The sequence below is a fragment of the Belonocnema kinseyi genome, chromosome 3 (assembly GCF_010883055.1).
Source record: "Belonocnema kinseyi isolate 2016_QV_RU_SX_M_011 chromosome 3, B_treatae_v1, whole genome shotgun sequence".
Taxonomy (NCBI): domain Eukaryota; kingdom Metazoa; phylum Arthropoda; class Insecta; order Hymenoptera; family Cynipidae; genus Belonocnema; species Belonocnema kinseyi.
This window is the reverse complement of record NC_046659.1, coordinates 57632848-57652523: the sequence shown is the minus strand read 5'-3', so window position 1 is coordinate 57652523 and position 19676 is coordinate 57632848.

Genomic DNA, 19676 nt, shown 5'->3' with positions numbered 1-19676 from the left:
CTGTTTGGGGTTACGTGACGTCATCACATGCCTGGACACATTCAACCTCAAGATTAGTGCAGCGGACTGTAAAACATCCGGTAAAAGTGCATCTCTGGCGTTCATTCTCGAAACATGGGTTTGGGAGATTGCACCTACATATACGGAACTCATTTTTTGTAACGTGGTAACAAGATGAGAATTGAAAGCAAACTGAATGTTAAATCAAAAAGCATGAAAGAGGGAGCTCTTCTTAATATTTTGACACCAAAATCATGTCGATACACCTTACCGACTGCGAGTAAAGCCACCCACGCTTTAACTTGACAGACTGTATGTACATATAGTCGGTAAAATGGCTGTCTGTCCATTAACACGCGTAGCGCAAAAAACATTAGGTCTGCTGATTTCATATTTTGCATAAAGATGTGTTTCGCTTGACTAATGCAAGGAAAAATACTTTTGACCCAAAAATGTTGGAAGTCCACTCGAATTTAGCTCAATACGGGATCAAAAATGTTCCGAACAAACAAACAAATTTATTTTTATACTCGTAGATTCTACATTGAAAAAATTATGCATAAATGCCCGTGTGGAAATAATTCCTGGCAGACTGGAATTATTCTAGCGCCACTATTGGATTATTCGTGGCTGTCAGTACACGCCGAAATAGATTGGCGCTCTTTTGGCGCTATCTATAACTACTAGATAGAAAAATCCATCACGCAGTTCTATGTAGACCCACTAATGTCGCTACCCAGAATTTGACATCACAATAAAATAAAAATTCCTTCTAAAATCTAGCTTGTCTCCAGAAAATACTTCTATTTGGACTTTGAAAAAGAAGGCGTCATTTAAAAACCAATTTATAGAAGATAACAAATTACATTGATTGCAGTGCTCAAATCAAAGGAAATAGAGGAAATAAAGTTGCCTGTGTTATCAGTGCTATCTCATAGCGCAGATTTGTTAATTTAATTCATCACTGAATATCGATTGATCTGACGCACTTCTTCTTTATTCATAATGTGTCCCCTAAGAGGTTACATGACTTCCATTCCTCACAATCTTTCTGTTTAAATCTATATTTTTTTACAATCTTATCCTTTCTATATATACAATTATTTACAACTATTTACATAAAGTCTTATATCTAGTTCCTTATTTCTATTTCCTGCGATGGCGCAATTTAGGATTTATTAGCAAGCGAGTGACATTACATTGTTTATTGCTAAACTATTGGATGAAAGACAAAGCTAATATAAAAAATTTTAGCTGAATAAAGACATTTTATCGTTAGGTTTTCTAGAAAAGTAATTTTCCTTTTCGTATGGCATGCATCCAGTACTCATCAACATTAAAATGACATATTTCCTAACGTCAAATATTATGCTGTGCTACCATCAGCACTCAACTTTCATCATGCAATGCAATTTCAAAACTGTTACCAAAAAAGTTGGCAACAATGACCGGAACCGGATCGCATGAAGCAGATGTTTGCCATGTCGCCATTCAGTGTGAATACCTTTCGTTTCGCGAACACGAGGTTTGAAGTTTTCCAGATCCTTTTCCAACGTAAAGGCAATGGAATCAAGACCCGACCTCAAAACTGGATTTTCTCATTTTACTCCATAAATACTAGAATTACATGTTTTCTAGATAATCAGGGCTTAGTCCTCTTTTCAATTAAATCTTTATTCGGAGTAGAACATTGACTAATTCCAATAGTTTTTGTATAAGATGTTTTGTTTTTTTATTCTGACCCCAGCATTCGAAAAAAAATGTCTCACATAAAAGCTATTGAAATTAAACAATTTTTCACCTCGAATAAAAATTTGATTCAATGCAGGAATGGGCCCTAATGATTTAAATAATATGTAATTCTAATATTTATGGAGTAAAATGAGAATCCAATTTTAAGGTTGGTTCCTGTTTCCAAAACATTTATAATTGACATTTTCTTTTTTATCAAGAACATTTGGAAAAATTCTGTCAAAATAGCACATAGGGCAATATTCCATTTTTCTTACAGAAATCTGGAATTTGCTAATATTCTCAATGTAGCTCATAGTGCTTTTATGTGAGAAATGATTTAATTATAAAAATAAGTATTAAATTTGCAATATACTTCGCATCTATATCTACTAGATTTTACTAGATTCATTAGAACGCGCCAGTACCGCTGGTGTAGATTGCGGCTAATCGATTGGAGCGTTACATTTGCTCACTGCCCCAGTATAGTTTCTAGAGATAGCGCTAGTATAGACTCGTGGCGGTCTAGACTGGAACAGTATAGCGCCATGAATTATTTCCACACGGGTGAACTTAAAATCAGCATACGGAATTAAAAATTTAGCAAAAATGGTTATTAAGATTTTTTGTTTAATTTTTTCTGCCTCCTATTCTTCAAAGCTGAAACTTTATCATCTGATGAAGTGTTCCCTAAGCACAAAATAGTTATATTTACAAACAATGAAGTTTTATAAGGACTAGTTTGGTCCCTTTTTCCAACTTCGTTAATTTTTATTGACTACCACCCGAGTAAAAATACTTTGACATGAGTTCGACTTGGTTATGTCTTGATTTCGTCTTCAAGACACCGATGTCTGGCTGCGTCTCAAAACTGAGTCGAGACATTAGCCTTCGTCTTACTTTTATAGCCACGACAGGTAAAGCGGCGTTTACTTGTCTCAAGTCAAGCCTTGTCTTGGCTAAGATGACGTTTAATTGTCTCAAGTTAAGCTTTGTCTTTACTAAGACGACGTTTACTTGTCTCAAGTATACCTGCCTTAATACGAAACTTTTCTGGCTCATAAATGAGATCAAAATTGATGAATGAAAAATTTGTCATTATTAAATTCATTATTTTTAATTATAAAATTCTCAATCTGTGGGTCTGAACGAAAATTTTCTTCTGAAAAATGAAAATTGTAACTTTCTATAAGGATCTCTTATACTGTTAGAAATACGTAAAAACAAACCACATTTTCGGTATCATGATCTTACATGTATAATACAAATAAAAATCCGTGAATAAGTTGATTGAATATATGTATATTGTATAAGATTATACCAGATTGTTTAATCATTAACAAAGATTAGCTTTTATGACAGTCAGAATTACCCTTTTTTTAGGACAGGTATACACTCGAAGTTATAAACCGCTCGTATTGGAGTCGTACAAATCTAACTTTAGAGATAAATTTATGCCTTTAAGACATAGAAGCTTGTCTCCAAGACATAAATTGACATCTGGCTCCGTCTCAAAACCGAGACATGTTAAAGTCGACCTTTGGACTTCAGCATGTCTTGATTGGGGGAAATTCAAGTCGAACTATTTTTACTTGGGCAGACACAGCAAAAATAAAACTTTGCAACACAGGGTTCTTAACAATCAAATTATCCTCAGTTTTCTACTTTATTTTTTTATTTTGTTAACCACATGTCCAAATCTTTTTTCCAATAGTTCAAAAAGCGGTATAATTCTAATCTTTATGATGGAAAAGTTCCACATGCATGCGATAGCGCTAATTGTACATTATCACCGATAAAACAATCTACTCTTTGGTTTTTTCATGTACTGTCACTTTGGGCGTAAATATTTCAAATAAGAAAAATGGTAAAAAGAAAGTGTACAGTGCATGTTAATGTGTCTTTATTTTTGCGTCGATTGCATACCTAGCGTTTATTGTGCAACAAATTGATGAGTAACTGGCAACCTTTATTTGCCTAAAAGCACCTAAATAATGCACTTCGAGTAGACAGGTCAACTTTGAGAAGCTCCTGTATTGTAAAATTTGCCTAAATATTTCGAATTTTTTAAAATTGATTCTTGAAAGCCTTAAGAACTTACTTTTTTTCAAAAATGTCATACGTTTATAAACCTGGCTATGAAGTAGTTTAGAAGAAAAAAATTTATCTTTAATACTACGGCACCTACCACAACGAACCAAAGCTGTTAATGTTTGAAAAAGGTAAAGTATTATAACCATATAGATAGATTCTTTAAAAATACTGAACTTAGTATAACTAAAGATCTAGAAGCCCGCCCGGTTCTTTTAATTTGCCGCTCTACACTTCAATGAAGCAAACATCTCTACTGTGTCATTAATAATCGAACTTTTTTATATGGTTGTATTGACAGAAAATTAAAATATTTTTTGGCATTTTGTTTGTTATCGTAGGTGCAGTAGAATTTAAGATAATTTTTTCTTTAAAATCACTTTAAATTAACGTTTATGAAATTAATTATTTTCTTGAAAAAGATTCAAGTTCTTAAGGCTTTAAAAAATAAATTTTAAAAACTTAAAATTTTATAGTCAAATTTGACAATACAGGAGCTTCTCAAAATTAACCTATCTGCTCCAATCGCATTATTCCGGTGCTTTTCGGCAAACAACGGCTGGCAGTTTCTCACTGTACTGTTCTGTTTTTTAAAATAGTTTTTGTGATTTCTATTGTATTTGGAATGGATTCTTTAGAAGAAGTTTACATAATTCTTGAAATGAGAAACATTCAATTCAATCTAGTTGGAAAATCTTTAACCTTTTCTGGTACTATAACACAGGACCACAAACTGCCTAAGCCTGCAACATAAGGGGGTTTATATGTTTTTGAGGTCGCTGAATCCAAATTCGGTATCTGTTTGACGCCATCAGGTCAGCATGAAGGTCCGTTCAAGATTAAACCTACAAAATTTATCGCTTGTCAACTAAATCAGGGTACCTTCAGGTTTAAGTGGTCGCTGAATTCGAATTAGGTGTCTGGTTGACGCCATCAGATCATTATCAAGGTCAGTTCAAGGTCAAGCCTACAAACTTCATCGCTCACCAACTAAATCAGGGTACCTTCAGGTTTAAGTGGTCGCTGAATTCAAACCCGTGAACGAGATAGACCTTTTCGAAAATTTTGTTCTTGGGTAGAAGACTTAGTTTATTTTAATAATGTAAAGGATTAGTTAAAAAAATTTTAAACTATACCTCATGATGCTATAATAAATATGCACCTCTGCCAGTTGCACACTCTGTTACACTCGGCGAAAAATACGAGACTTTTCAGTTTCTTCTCAATACATTAAATTACATTAGCCATAAGGCACAAGTGGCAGCTCTGAGGAGATTTAAAAATCATAACAAAAATGCTGGGACTACAGAGTGGATTTAGAGAACACCAGTGTTTTATATTCAAATGGGATAGCCGAGCTCGTGCGCAGCATTATGTGAAAAAATTGGAGTATTCGAGAAGATTCTAATCCAGGATCATTTAATGTTATAAATAAACATTTAGTAGATCCAATAAAAGTGCTATTGCCATTATTACATATAAAACTCGGCTTAGTGAAACAACTGCTTAAGACTATGAGGTAAACATAAAGTACCCGAATAAAAATGCTTCGAATTGAGTTCGACTGGAATTGCCCCCAATCAAGACTTGCTGAAATTGAAAAGTTCGACTTAAACATGTCTCAGTTTTGAGATGGAGCCAGACTTCAATTTATGCCTTGGAGACAAGTTTTTATGTCTTGAAGACATGAATTTATCTCTTGAGTCGTATTTTTATGACTCCAACACGTGCGGTTTATAACTTCGAGCGTATGTCTGCCTTAACAAAAAGGTTATTTCTAACAGTCATAAATTTATACTCGTTCAGACCCACCGACTCTTAATTTTTAAATTCAAAATAACTAATTTAATAATTACAAATTTTTCATTCATCAATTTTAATTTCATTTATGAGCCAAAAAAGGTTCGACATTCTCAGCCAAGACAAGGCTTGACTTGAGTCAAGTAAACGTCGTCTTAGCCAAGACAAGACTCGACTTAAGACAAGTAAACGCCGTTTTACCTGTCGTGGCCCTAAAAGTAAGACGAAGGCCTATGTCTCGACTCAGTTTTGTGACGCAGCCAGACATCGATGCCTTGGAGAAGAACTCACGACATATCCAAGTCGAACTCAAGTCGAAGCATTTTTACTTGCGTAATGCTTATAAGTATGTTTTTGAGAAGTTTTATAAATTTTCCGATGCTAAAATAAAAGCGGAAGTATTTGACGGTCTGAAAATTAAATAAGCACCCTACCTACAAAGAAATAGTTGTTAAAATAATGGAAAATTTTGAAAAGTTAGGATGATTGATGAATTTAAAGTATGTGGGTATGGGATACTCATATGATGTCTGACTAATGTTGGTGTCTAAAAAGGAATATGAAGACCGTTCATAAAGGAAAGAGTATTCGAAAATCATTTGAGCAAAAAAAGACGCGTTCTTCAGAAAAAAATAAGTCGTTTTAAACAAGCATCACATTCTTATTTATATGTAGTGTCATACTTTAAACATGACATAAACCTGGCGTTAGCGCCCCCGTTTCTGTACCGGGTAAGTTCTAAAAGTAGTGGTACATCCACGTGGTTCAAAATGGGTAACGCTGAAACCACTTCAACTGAATTTAAAGCGTTTCTCACGCTGTATTATGAGATTTCAAATTTAATTTATTCAACAAGTACCTGATACTATAGCATTCTTGAATGGCGACAAGGTCACAAATTATAAACAGCAAAGAACCCACATAAAAACGTTTCAAGTTTTTCCAAATTTTACCATTAAAATCTCTTAACCTTCATCTCATGATGTCCACTTAAACCTAAAAGTACCCTGGTTCAGTTAGTTAGCGATGAATTTTGTGGGTTTGACCTTCAAATGACCTTGATACTAAACTGATGGCGTCAAATGGACACCGGATTCGAATTTCGCGACCACTTAAACCTAAAGGTACCCTGATTTAGTAGGTTAGGGATGAATTTTCGAGGTATGAACATGAACTGACCTTGATACTGACCTGATGGCGTCAAACAGACACCTAATTCGAATTCAACGACCACTTAAACCTGAAGGTACCCTACTTTATTTGACGAGCGATGAATTTTGTAGGTTTGACCTTAAACTGACCTTGATACTGACCTTGATACTGACTTGATAGCATCAAACGGACACTGGATTCGAATTCAGTGACCACTTAAACCTGAAGGTACCCTAATGTAGTTGATTAGCGATACATTTTGTAGGATTGACCTTGAACTGACCTTGATACTGACCTGATGGCATCAAACGGACACCGGATTTGGATTTAGCAACTTCAAAAACATAAAGTACACGTAGTCCCTCTTATGCTGTAGGCTTAGGCGGTTTGTGGTCCTGTGTAATTAGTAAAAAAATTTACCACTGACATTTATTATTTACAAAGTGTCTACTCATCTATTGTTTCCGTACGAAAAGCATATTTTTAAATTTGTTATGTGAATGTAAAGATAAATTTAAACTAAATTCTCAAGTTGAAGTCTTTAACAAAATATTAAGAAGTTATATACAAATTGTGATATTATACAGGGGTGAGCAATCGTCTTCGCACATATCTCTTTTTTGATGACGGAATAAGTTCTCTTAATTTTAAATATACCACACTTAACATTTTTTTTTACTCTGGAAATTCTGTACAAAATAAGCCCAGGCTAAAGCCAATTTGTCTATTTTTTAAGTATGTACAGAAAATATAGTGTAGACTTCAAAGTTTTACTAAATGTTCCATAGCTTCCGAAATAATCTACATTTTTTAATTCTCCTGGGCTGATTTTAAAGTTATTTTTTCAGCGTATCACAAAATCTTATGAGTATAAATCGTAAAATTTTTCTCATGAAATTGCAAAAACTTAAATTTGTAACAAAAGAGTTGGAAAAATCTGAAAACATCTTATATGTAGGCAAATAAAAAAACATTAAATAAATATATGTTTTAAGAAATTTCATAGAAACTTTCAAAATGAGCCCAAGAACATTGAAAATGTTCATTGTTTAGCAAGTTAATGAAAATTTAAGAAAACATTGCAATTTATACTATTTTTGCAATATCTACTTAAAAACCAGACAAATTGGCTTCACCCTGGTCTTATTTTATAAGGAATTTCGAAAGCGATCAACCCTTTAAAAATAAAGTTTTTTCAGCCTTGATATAATTAAAATTAAGAGAACTTAATCAGTCATCAAAAAAGAGGCGTGCGAAAACTTTTGACCCCCCTGTGCATAATAATATGAAATATTAAAAGAAGTCCATCCAAAATATATTGGATTTTAAATAATTCTATCTTAATTTTACGTTGTGAAATAAGAAATTGTTTATTAATCCTGCAATTCAAATTGGGTGGACACAAAAATGGTCTAATATGTGAACTATATGTAATTTTTTTCTTGTAGAATTAAATAACGTGTCCAATTTTTTCGTAATTCACAGATTTAATCAAATCGTTTAAACTAATGAAAAACTATATTTTCTTTTATGAAAATCCTTTATTAATCAAATCTGCTCATACCATTATTACTTAAATTTACTTTGAATTCTTAAAAACATTTCATTGTTAGATAACATTTATTTATGTACATAGGGACGAGTATGGCACAGTAAGACACTTGTGTTAAGTCGATTTTCTTTATAGTTTGGCAGTCTCAAACATGGATGTTATTATCTTTATTATCAAAAAATTACATTTTGTCCCACTGTTTGTGTGGGGCACAGATGGATGAATACATATTCTGTAACGATTTTTGGATAAAAAGAGTTATAACTTTTTATTAAACCTTTACCTGGATCAGCTCAGAATTAAAAAAAAAATTTTTTTGCAAAATATTTGATACAAAAAAGCACACAAAAATTGAAAATGTAAAAAAATCTACAGCATGCAAGTAAACTTAAAATTTATGCAGACAAGATTTTTTAAATATTTTATATCATAGCCGATTGCCGGTAAAAACATGTGTTGATCGAAACAAGCCATACTTTGATTTTTTTTTAAATTATTTCAGAAAAAAATCAAACTTTAAGTGCATGTTATATCTCTCATAATACATTTTTAATTGTTTCAGTAGGTAATTAAAAATAATCAAGTTAAATTTCCCTTCTTATTTCCGTCGAAAATAAGCAAAAATGTTCACATGTCTTGCCCCACTGTGCCCCACTAGCACTTTTATCTAGCCTCGAAGTCGAAGTGATACTGACACAACCAGAAACTTGATGCATTCCACTGCAGATGCGCAGCCTTCAACGAAATGCGGTTTGTCACATAAGGACATAAATATGGAATTTTTTCAGTATTTAAAAAAATATTGGTATGTACTATTCAGTATTCAACTTTATTTATCAGTAAGTTTTTTTTATCGAAATTCTTTACTTTCTTTAAAATTATTGGAATTCCAATTCGAACGTCTTTATAAATATGAAGATTTCTCGTTGCATTATTTTAATTGTTTCACATTTTTAAAAGTCCACTTCTTTAAATTTATTTCTTATCTTATAATGTATAAGCTTTACTGCGTGTATATTACTTTGATTAAGTTTTAAAATGCATCCATATTATTTAAATTATCAAATACACGTTGAAAATATTGATATGATCACATTCATATTAAAATTGAACTGCCACTTTGTTCTTTTTTATTTAAAATTTTTTATATTTTATTTATTTAAAACATTTTGGAAATTTTCAAAAGATTTCAAAATACTTCACAATGATTTTTAAGATCTCACAAATATTTGAAAGATTTCAAAAAGTTTCAAGGCAGTATTCTACTTTGAATGCTTGAAAAAAGCTATTTTTGTGAATTTGTTGTTGGTAGTAAAATTAAATATGTTAATGTAGTGCTTATAGAGCATAATAAATACACTTTTTAAATTTATCAACAATTTAAAAAAAATTTATTTTATATACTTTTTATGCTTGAAAACTGCAGCTAAAGTCAACTCCTCGAAAAGTAAGAAGGTGTGCGGTGTTAATAAAATGTCGATAACGATTGACCGGAAGCAGCTATCAGATAGTTTTATATTCAGTATAACTGCAGCAACCTATGGAACTATAATTCTTAATATACATGAGAAAAAAAACAAAATGGCGGAATAAAACAAAAAAATTCGTCAATTTCATAAGAATCGGTCTAGTAGTTTTTGAGATTTCGTTGACACGGGGTGTAAAAACGTTGTTTTGAGAAAAACGCGATTAAAGTCCGGCGCGCGCCTTATGAGCTCGCTCACGTAGATATGTTCCAAGGATGGAAAAGTATAGTTAGAATGCTCGAATCGACTTTAAATTTTAGTATGACATTCTTACATACATTTACTTTCCAAAAATGTAAAATTTTTGTTTTAAGTTTGGAAGTAGAATACTGCCTTAAATGATTTAAAAGTTTCAAAAAATTTCATTAAAGAGATTTCAAAGATTGTAAAAGATTTTGCATAGTTCAAAGGTTTTGAAAGATTTGAAAAGATCTATCACAGATCCAGCCTAATTATATTACTAGCTAGTATTACGTTTTATAGCTAGGCCAAGAATATTTTATCCGTGAAGTATCCTGAATCTTATTTCTAAGCTATAGACTTGTTTGTCTGAATCTCTCATATCAAAATTTTTTATGATCTAGATATACTGAAGCCTTGTAACATTAAATTATTTGTTATCATATCAATTTTTTCTTGTGAAATCATGAAACGAATTGTATGAAATTAAAGGAAATATAAATCCGCATACTATAAATTAATTCCTTTAAAGTGTCATATAGAGTTTACCTGGAGAAACAATTTTGTATGTTAATGTAATTCAGGGTTATATTTTAACGGCTACATGAACTCCTCAAAAATCAAGATTTTATGTTCTGTTTAATGTGAACTTTATATTTATCTAGTAGCACAAGCACATTGTTCTTCAATTTTCACTAACAAAGCTAAATAACACATACTACCTTTAATCTACCAGCATGCGCGCACCTTCTATCGGTATGGTTCGACATAGCAATACGTCTGGTTGGGAAGGAAATATTTTTTGACTAACTCAAATAAAAATTCTGAACAATAAGCATATGGCCAATAATCCTTAAGCACTTCAGATTGCGCAATTACTTCAAAAATATCACAGATAATTCAAAGATTTAAAAGGCTTCGAAGGTTTCAAAAGGGGTTTAGAGATTTTACAAATTATGATTTCAAATATTTCCCAGATATCACAAAGATTTCAAACACAAAAAGCACAAAAAAACGCATGTGTAACTTTTATCTATCTACACGAGTAAAAATGCTTCGACTTGAGTTCGACTTGTTTATGTCTTGAGTTCGTCTCCAAGACATCGATGTCTGGCTGCGTCTCAAAAGTGATTCGAGACATACTTTTATGGGGAAGACAGGTAACACGGAGTTTACTTGTCTTAAGATATTATACGGATGAAACTATTTTCTTAAGATTTTATTGAAATTGCGACTTTAAATTTATGAAGGTGTCATCTAACGTTTACTGCAATTGAGAAAGGGCTGACCATTTCGAAGCTAAGATAAGTAAAATACAAAATTGCATCTTTTTCATGTAAAACCTACTCCAAGGTATTGAAAATGTAAAATATTTTAGCATTACGCCTAAACGGCTCTGAAAATTTGTTTCGAAAACTGAGACGCCAGAGAAGGACACAATACAGAGGTTATGTGAAAACCTTGGAATTTTTTACCACATATTTTTAGAAGGAAAGTTGTTGAAAAAAATAAAAAATTTCAACTGATTGAGAGTTAGAAGAATTGAGCGGTGAAGATGTGGTAACAGCGCAAATATTAGAAATGCTCGCTCGATCACATGGGTCGATCACATGTTGTCGATGGGTCGATTACACGTTGTTTTTCCAGCACAGTTTGCAACGTTGCCATATCTTTGGACGCATCATTGTAAACTGTGTGTGAACTTATCCATATACTTACTTCTTCACTGTGCCACGACAAATCCAGCCAAAAGCTTCGTCTCCGAGCCGAAAGAAAAATGTAATTGATAAAGGATTTCTGAGCACAACGGCATATTTTGTTCAGACTTTTAACTACCGAAATGTATTAATGTATATTTTAATATGTAATATAGGGTATCAGAATATGGGTTAAACAAATTCTCACATTAATGTAGGTCTAACTTTTGTACAGGACTCCAAATCCGTATAATACCTTAAGTTGAGCCTTGTCTTGGCTAAGACGACGTTTACTTGACTCAAGACGAGCCTTGTCTCGGCTGAGATTATTGAATCTGTTTTGGCTCATAAATAAGATTAAAATTGATGTATAGAAAATTTGTAATTATTAAATTAGTTATTTTCAATTTAAAAATTTACAATCGTTGGGTCTGAATCGTCAAACAAGTATAATACAAATAATAATCCGTTAATCAGTTGATTTAATATATATATATATCGTATAAAAATATACAAGATTGTTTAACCATTTACAAAGATTAGCTTTTATGACTGTTAGAAATAACCTTTTTGTTAGGGCAGGTATACGTTCGAAGTTATAAACCGCACGTGATTGAGTAATAAAAATAGGACTCAAGAGATCAATTTATGTCTCCAAGACATAAAAACTTGTCACCAAGACATAAGTTGAAGTTTGGGTCCGTCTCAAAACTGAGACATGCTCAAGTCGAACTTTTCGGCTTCAGCATGTCTTAATTGGCGACAATTCAAGTCAAACTCAAGTCGAAGCATTTTTATTCGCGTAGCTGTGGATTTTCAGGTTTGTGAATAAATTTCCTGGTTTAGGTGTTTTTTTATTCTTCTAGTAAGATAAGATAGCTAAAATTAATCAAAAATAGAAGAGGTTTTTCGGTAAAGATACGATTTTTAAATCTAAATGAAACCCTTATTATTTTAAACGTAACATTTCCCTTTCTTGATAACCCGAGCAAGGAAAAACAACAACCTGAATTTAGCACTTTCTTTAATGCCAATTAATCAATGCCCACATACAAGAACCAATTATTCTTGCCTGCTGTCCCCAATTTGGCCGTATACTCCGAAGAAATATGCACTTGTTTACGAAAACTTAAGGCAGGAATTAGCCCCAATGCTCGTTGGAATGCTAGTTTAGATTAGAATCTTCGATGGATCTCGCTACGTAATGAAACTCTTTGTCAGTGTGAAACCGCAGACCTCGCCATTATGCCTGTGGATATCTCCTCAGTCTTCACAAATGAATTTCAAGTTAAGAAAAAAGAAGGGCGATGGTGTATTTAGTGAGAGAGAGAAAATAGGAGGAAAAGTGTAATGAAGGGAAAGGTTTAAAAAAGGGATGGGTTAGTCGATTCTCGTAAAAGAGAGTAAGATGTGGGAAAGGAAAGTAGAAGGGGGGGGAGGGGTAGGTAGCTTTCATTTCGTTGATGTAAGTTTGAAGCTTCTTAGATTTGACGGGCATCGCATCTGGGCTTGTCCGCGAATGCTTCCCCAAGCGGAAGTACGGTAAACCAAACTCCAACCCTCCTTTTCTCTGGAATTCACGATTCCACACGTATAGATGCCCCTAAAGCAAAACTTGTCTCAAATCATCCTTTTCTAAAGGCTCAGCTGGGATTGGCGTCCGCCTATCACCCAACGGAATTTAGAAATTCACACTGCATCAATTAAACTACTAAATGTGTAATTAATGTAGGTGTTCACTATTAAAACTTGACAAAATAAACTCAAGTAAATGTTTGGTCATATATTCATAGCCAATAGCGGATTAAAACAATTTGCAGCTCCAGGCAATTGCGAAATTGCCGCCTCCTCACTCCTCCATATTTTTTAGAATAATAGGGTTGTTTTGCGATTTTAGAGAAAGTATTTTTTTAATACATTAATGTAAATCGGTGAATAAATCAGAATTTAAACTCTTTCAAATTCAAATTCTTTATTCATACCGCACGAGGAAGAAACGTCTGTATTGGATAAAGAGTTTCTCATGACTAAACTCTTAGGATTGAAAGAAAGAATCATAAAGACCAAATGAGCGTCGTCACTAAAGGATAGTATTTCACTCAATGAAAGCATTGCTTATGTTTATAATAACTATCTGGCATGCACGCACCGTATCGATTGAGTTTTGATGGTAACCAGAAGAGTGTTTTTAAAGTTAACTTACTACGTAATAGAAACTATACAATCCAACACACCTCCTCAAAAATTAATCGACAACATTTCCGTAGAATATGCTATTAACTATATAATAAAAATTAAAACTTATCATTTACATATTATGTACATTATTTTTATATTTAATTCTTAATACTATATATCAAGCAAAAGACAGACCTTCCTCGCTTTTTCTGGGGCTATTACAAAATGGTCCAACATTCGTTGCATAGGATTGGGGAAACCCAGAAAAACCCAACCTGACCATTAAAATTTAAACATTACAAATAATAATTATATAGCAATTCAGTTATTCCAGGCCCATTCCTGTCCTAAACTCCAGAAATTTTACTGTTGACAGTGGTTTCGTCAATGCGCCTGCCACTTGGCTACCTGTAGGAATAAATTTCAGTTTTATTACATTTTTCTTTACTTGTTCTCTCGAGACATTATACTTTATATCAATATGCTTTGACTTTTCGTTTCTGCTTGGATTATTCACAATATTGATACAACCTGTATTGTCTTCGTAAATTATAATCGAATCTGAAATATTTATATTAATGCTCATTGCTGACGATTTTAACCAGAATGCTTCTTTTACAGCTTCATACAGAGCCATATACTTTGCTTCTGTAGAAGAGCTTGCAATCGATCCTTGTTTCCTTGTATTCCAATAAATCGTGCAGCGTTCATACAAATTAAACAAATAATCCGTTGTGCTTTTTCGAACTGTTCCTTCACCACCATCCCAATCGGAATCAGCATAACCACTCAAGAATTCTTCAAAGTCATTCTTTATATAAATAAATTTTATATCAGCTGTACCTTTAAGATATCTTAGAACCTTTTTTAGATTTTTCCAAAGTCCTTTGTTATTTTTATTTGCATATCGACTCAAGATATTTACTACCGCACTTAGATCAGGTTTGGTACAAATCATTATATACATCAAACATCGAATCAAATTTCAACAGGGTGCTTCGTATTTTTCATCAGAATCCAAAGCTACATAATCCAATTTACTTGAAAGAGGTCTATTTACAGATTTGCAATTGTACATATTAAACTTTTCTAAAAATGTTTTAATATAACCACTTTGGTCCAACGTTAATTTTCCATTGTTTCTTTCAACTTTAATTCCCAAAAATAATCTAATATCCCCCAAATCAGTCATTCTAAATTTGTTCATCAAGTAATTTTTAAAACTTTTCATTGTTGCATCATTAGCAGTCACAACCACGAGCTCGTCTACATATAATACCACATATATATTTTCGGATATTTTTACCTTATCAAAAATATAAATGCAACAATAAAATGATGAATTTTCGAAGTCTTTTTATATAACAGCTTTCTCAAACATTTCAAACCAACATCTTGCAGCTTGTCTCAGACCGTACAAAGCTTTATTTAATTTTCAAACCTGATTGCCATTACTTTGATATTTTCTGGAACTCTCATATAAATTTCCTCTTTCAATACACCATTTAAAAATGCGGTTTTCACACCCATGTGATGAATTAACAAATTATAAATCCAACTATAAATCTAAAACTCGAAATTCTCGCAACTGGTGCAAATGTCTCATCATGATCTTCTAAATACTTCTGACTAAAACCGGGAGCTACTAAACGAGATTTGTATTTTAAAGGATTCCCAAATTCATCGTGTTTATAGTAAAATCCCATTTACAGTCTACAATGTTCCTCTCTCTTGGCTTCGTTACTAATGTCCAAGTTTTATTTATCATCAGTGAATTTATTTCATCTTGAATGGCACTCTCCCATTTAACTCTATCGTCCCTTGTTTTTATTTGCTCAAACGAGGTGAGTAATTTATAAACAACTGACTGAGCGCAAAAGAGATAATCATTGTATACAGCATTTTCTTTGTAAGAAATATGGGGGCGTAGTTTAATCCTGTCACTCCTTCTACTCCCTACTTCATTTTCCGGTAATACTTGATTTTCTATCTCTGTTTAAATTACACATTTACTAATTTCGCGATTTTGAATTACTTTTTCATCCATCGGCTCCAGTGCGTCTGATTTATCATTTTTATTAGATTTACCTGTCTTAAACCCATCTGATTTTTCAAGATCAGATTTACTAGTTTTTAACCCATCTGTTTTCTCCACATCAGATTTGCTACTTTGTATTTGTACTGATTTTGACAATACGTCAGATGCATCTGTTTCACGACAGACCTTTTGATTTACCTCTTTCGTCACTGGCCAAGATTTTGGGTAATTTACCTCATCTACAATTACATCCCTCAGTAACACAAACTTATTATTTTCTACATCCCAAACTTTATACCCATTCGGTTCAAAACCAACTGATATTCCTTTCCAGGATTTTTCTTCGAATTTTCTTTTTCTGGTTTTATTATGAATGTAAACTGTTGCACCGAAAACCTTTAAATATTTTAGTTTTGGCTTTTTACTATGTCAAAATTCAAAAGGCGTTTTATTTACAATTTATAGCTTTTGTGAGAGGTTGATTAAATAGGTAACAGGAGAACCGCTTCTCCTCAGAACTCTTTTTCTAGACCTGCTCCGTTTATCATTGCGCGTGTTCTTTCAGTTAATAAACTTTTCATTTTTAGCTATGTAGATTTTCTTCAGTGGATGCAACTCAGTCGAACTTGAGAACACGTTGTCATTATTTATAAGGTGATCTGATGCTCCAGAGTCCAATAGAAACATCAACTTGTCACTTACGGTTTCGTTCTGCTTTGTATTGTTGAATTTTCTTGTAGTAGTAACTGTCTTTAATTTTATCACCCTTCCGTCCACAATGATGACATTTTCCATAAGATGAATTTTTATTTGCTTTGAACCCCGATGAGAATCGTGAGCCTCTTCCTCTCCTGTTTTGGTTTCTGTAATTGTTCCTGTTTTTTTTTTGAATTTTCATGGCTATTTCCCTTTGAAGTTTCAGCATTTACTTGCAGCGCTTTAGTACTCGTATTTTTACTTTCATATTTCAGTTTTGTTTCATGATCTAGAAGTCTCTGTTTTCACAAAGTCTAATGAAATTTGGTCTTCAGTCAATGTTTCAATTACAGCTAAAACTGTCTCAAACGTTGCGGGAAGACTTGTTAATAAATATGAAACCTTTTGATTTTCATTGACAGATACGCCTGTCGCTGCTATCTCTGTTATTAAATCATAAAAAATTTGGAAATGGTCTTTCAACGACGTGTTGTCCTTCATTTTCAATCTGCACATCCGGTTACGAACAGACACTTCAATAGCCGCACTTTTTCTTATGTAAATGGCATCTAAACTGTTCAGAATAGATTTCGCAGTACATCTAGGTGTATCATATTTGAGATATGTGTCTGACAGATACTCAACTATAACATATTTGGCAACTTTGTCATTTTTCCTCCACCTTTGATTCTCTGCTTCAGGACATTCCCCGTCTATCACTTCAAGAACATCAAATTCATCCAACAAATTCCGAATCCTATGTTTCCAAGCAATATATTTACTGCCATTGAATAGCTGTATATTTCTCTTGTCTTGTGATCCATTCATTTTCATTTACACTAAGAACTTAACACTCAAACAAATAAAATTTTTCACAGTTTAAATTAACCGAATAATTTTTTTAATACACAGTTAATGAACAATGTGATCTGGGCCCACTACCTAATCGAAATGGGTGAATAAATCAAATAAAACGCAGTGAATTTAAACTCTTTTAAATTTGAATTCTTTATTCATGTCGCACGAGGAAGAAACGTCTGTATTCGATAAAGAGTTTCTCATGACTGAACTCTTAGGATTGAAAGAAAAAATCAAAAAGACCAAATGAACGTCGTCACTAACGGATAGTATTTCACTCTATGAAATCATTGCTTATGTTTATAATAAGTATCTGGCATGCACGCACCGTATTGATTGCGTTTTGATGGTAACCAGAAGAGTGTTTTTAAAGTTAACTTACTACGTAATAGAAATTGTACAATTCAAAATACATAATCCTAATCCAAACCGAAGGTGCATTATATATTTTTTTCTTTTGAGTCGTTCAACAAAAAAAAATTATAAAAAATTGAAGGAAGTAGAACATTTATTCAAGTTGGTGTCACGTGGGTATCACGTGAATCAGAAGTTCTTATAATTATCTATAAATGTGACGATGTGGCTTTGATGAAAACTAACGAAACTGATGATAAAGAGGTCAGGCCACGGTCTGCTGTCAATTCTTACTATTTCGATTTGATAGATTTATTTCTTAAGGCTTATGTGACAAAAAAGTTCTCCTGTCGTAATATTTGGATTAAGAGTCAGTAGTACAAATCACCACTTTTATTTTTTAGAGTCGGCCACAATGTTGCACCCGTAATTAGCACACTAAGGCGAATTCGCACCAACGTAATATTTAATTCTTGCTATTGCCCCAACCAAGGCACAAATGAAAGCGTACACAGTGACAAAGGATATAAGAGGGGTCCGAATATTTGTCGTAGTGAGGGTATACCTCGGGGAAGTAACTACGTATAATGCCCGTAACTTAAAAATTTTGCTTGAGCGAATTCGCACCTGTGCACGGTGAGATGGTTAAATAAGTGTCCATCAAAAGAAGACCATATTGACAAGTGGTTGTTAATAATATGCCGTTTCTTTTTTATCAAATAATTTTATTGATAAAAATATTATGATTTTTATGATTATGAATTATCTGGATCCAATGATCAAAATTTTGCAGCCCCTTAAAAGTTACCGCGCTGACAGCTATCTACGTTGCCTGCTAGGGGCCAATCACCCTAGAATCAAGGGGTTTTAGCATTTATATTTGGTAAAAAATCAAATGCAGCAAGCATAAGACTTCACGTAATCATTTGAAATGAGCGGTGTATGAGTGGATCTCATGAAAAAGATCCGATATTTTGAAATGAGTGAAAATCGAGTAAAATCAGCAGAAATCTCTTAAACTATTGCAAATCGTTAGCAAGTCATTAGGAGTCAACGAGAGATTAAGAGTAATCACGAGCAGTCAAGCGAGCAATCAAGAGAGCAGTGAGTGTAGTCAATGCATTCAGCATACGACCCTTGCTAGGTCCGTCCACTCAGCGCCAATGGAATACGCCATATATTTTTGGTTTTTCTTTGCTAATTTCTTGCTAAAAAAAAATTTTTTGCTCTTGAAACTTCGGAGAAAAGGGCGGCGGCGCTAGCAGGACATCCACTCAGCGCCGCCACCTACGAAAACTCACTAAAAATAATTATAATGCGATAAACGATAAGTGGAGATTTTTTTTCTTTTTTTTTTCTCTATAATGACATATATTATGTTTTCCAAAAAACCACCCCTAAGTCTAACACAACTACCCCCTGTGATCAAAAACGTTTTCAAAATGGGAAAACTACCTTCAACCCCTAAGACATACATACCCTCCCCTCGTCATCAAAAACATTTTTTAAGTTGGATAACCGCCTTGAAAAATGCAAAAATGATTTAGAACTCCAAATTGATTATATGGCACTTCAAAAAATTCCATCTCTTCATAATTTTCCCGAAAAACCACCCTTTCGCGTGAATCTATACAGCGGAACATATATATTTATGAAAAAAGCATAAAAATAGTCCCACTTAGAAGGAGCTGTTAGTTGATATTTTATTGCTCTTTTTTGCTCTCTGATAATATATAATACGTTCTCCAAACACTACCCCAAGTCATACATACTCACCCCTCGTGATCAAAAACATTTTAAAAGTTAAAAAACCACCTTTAACA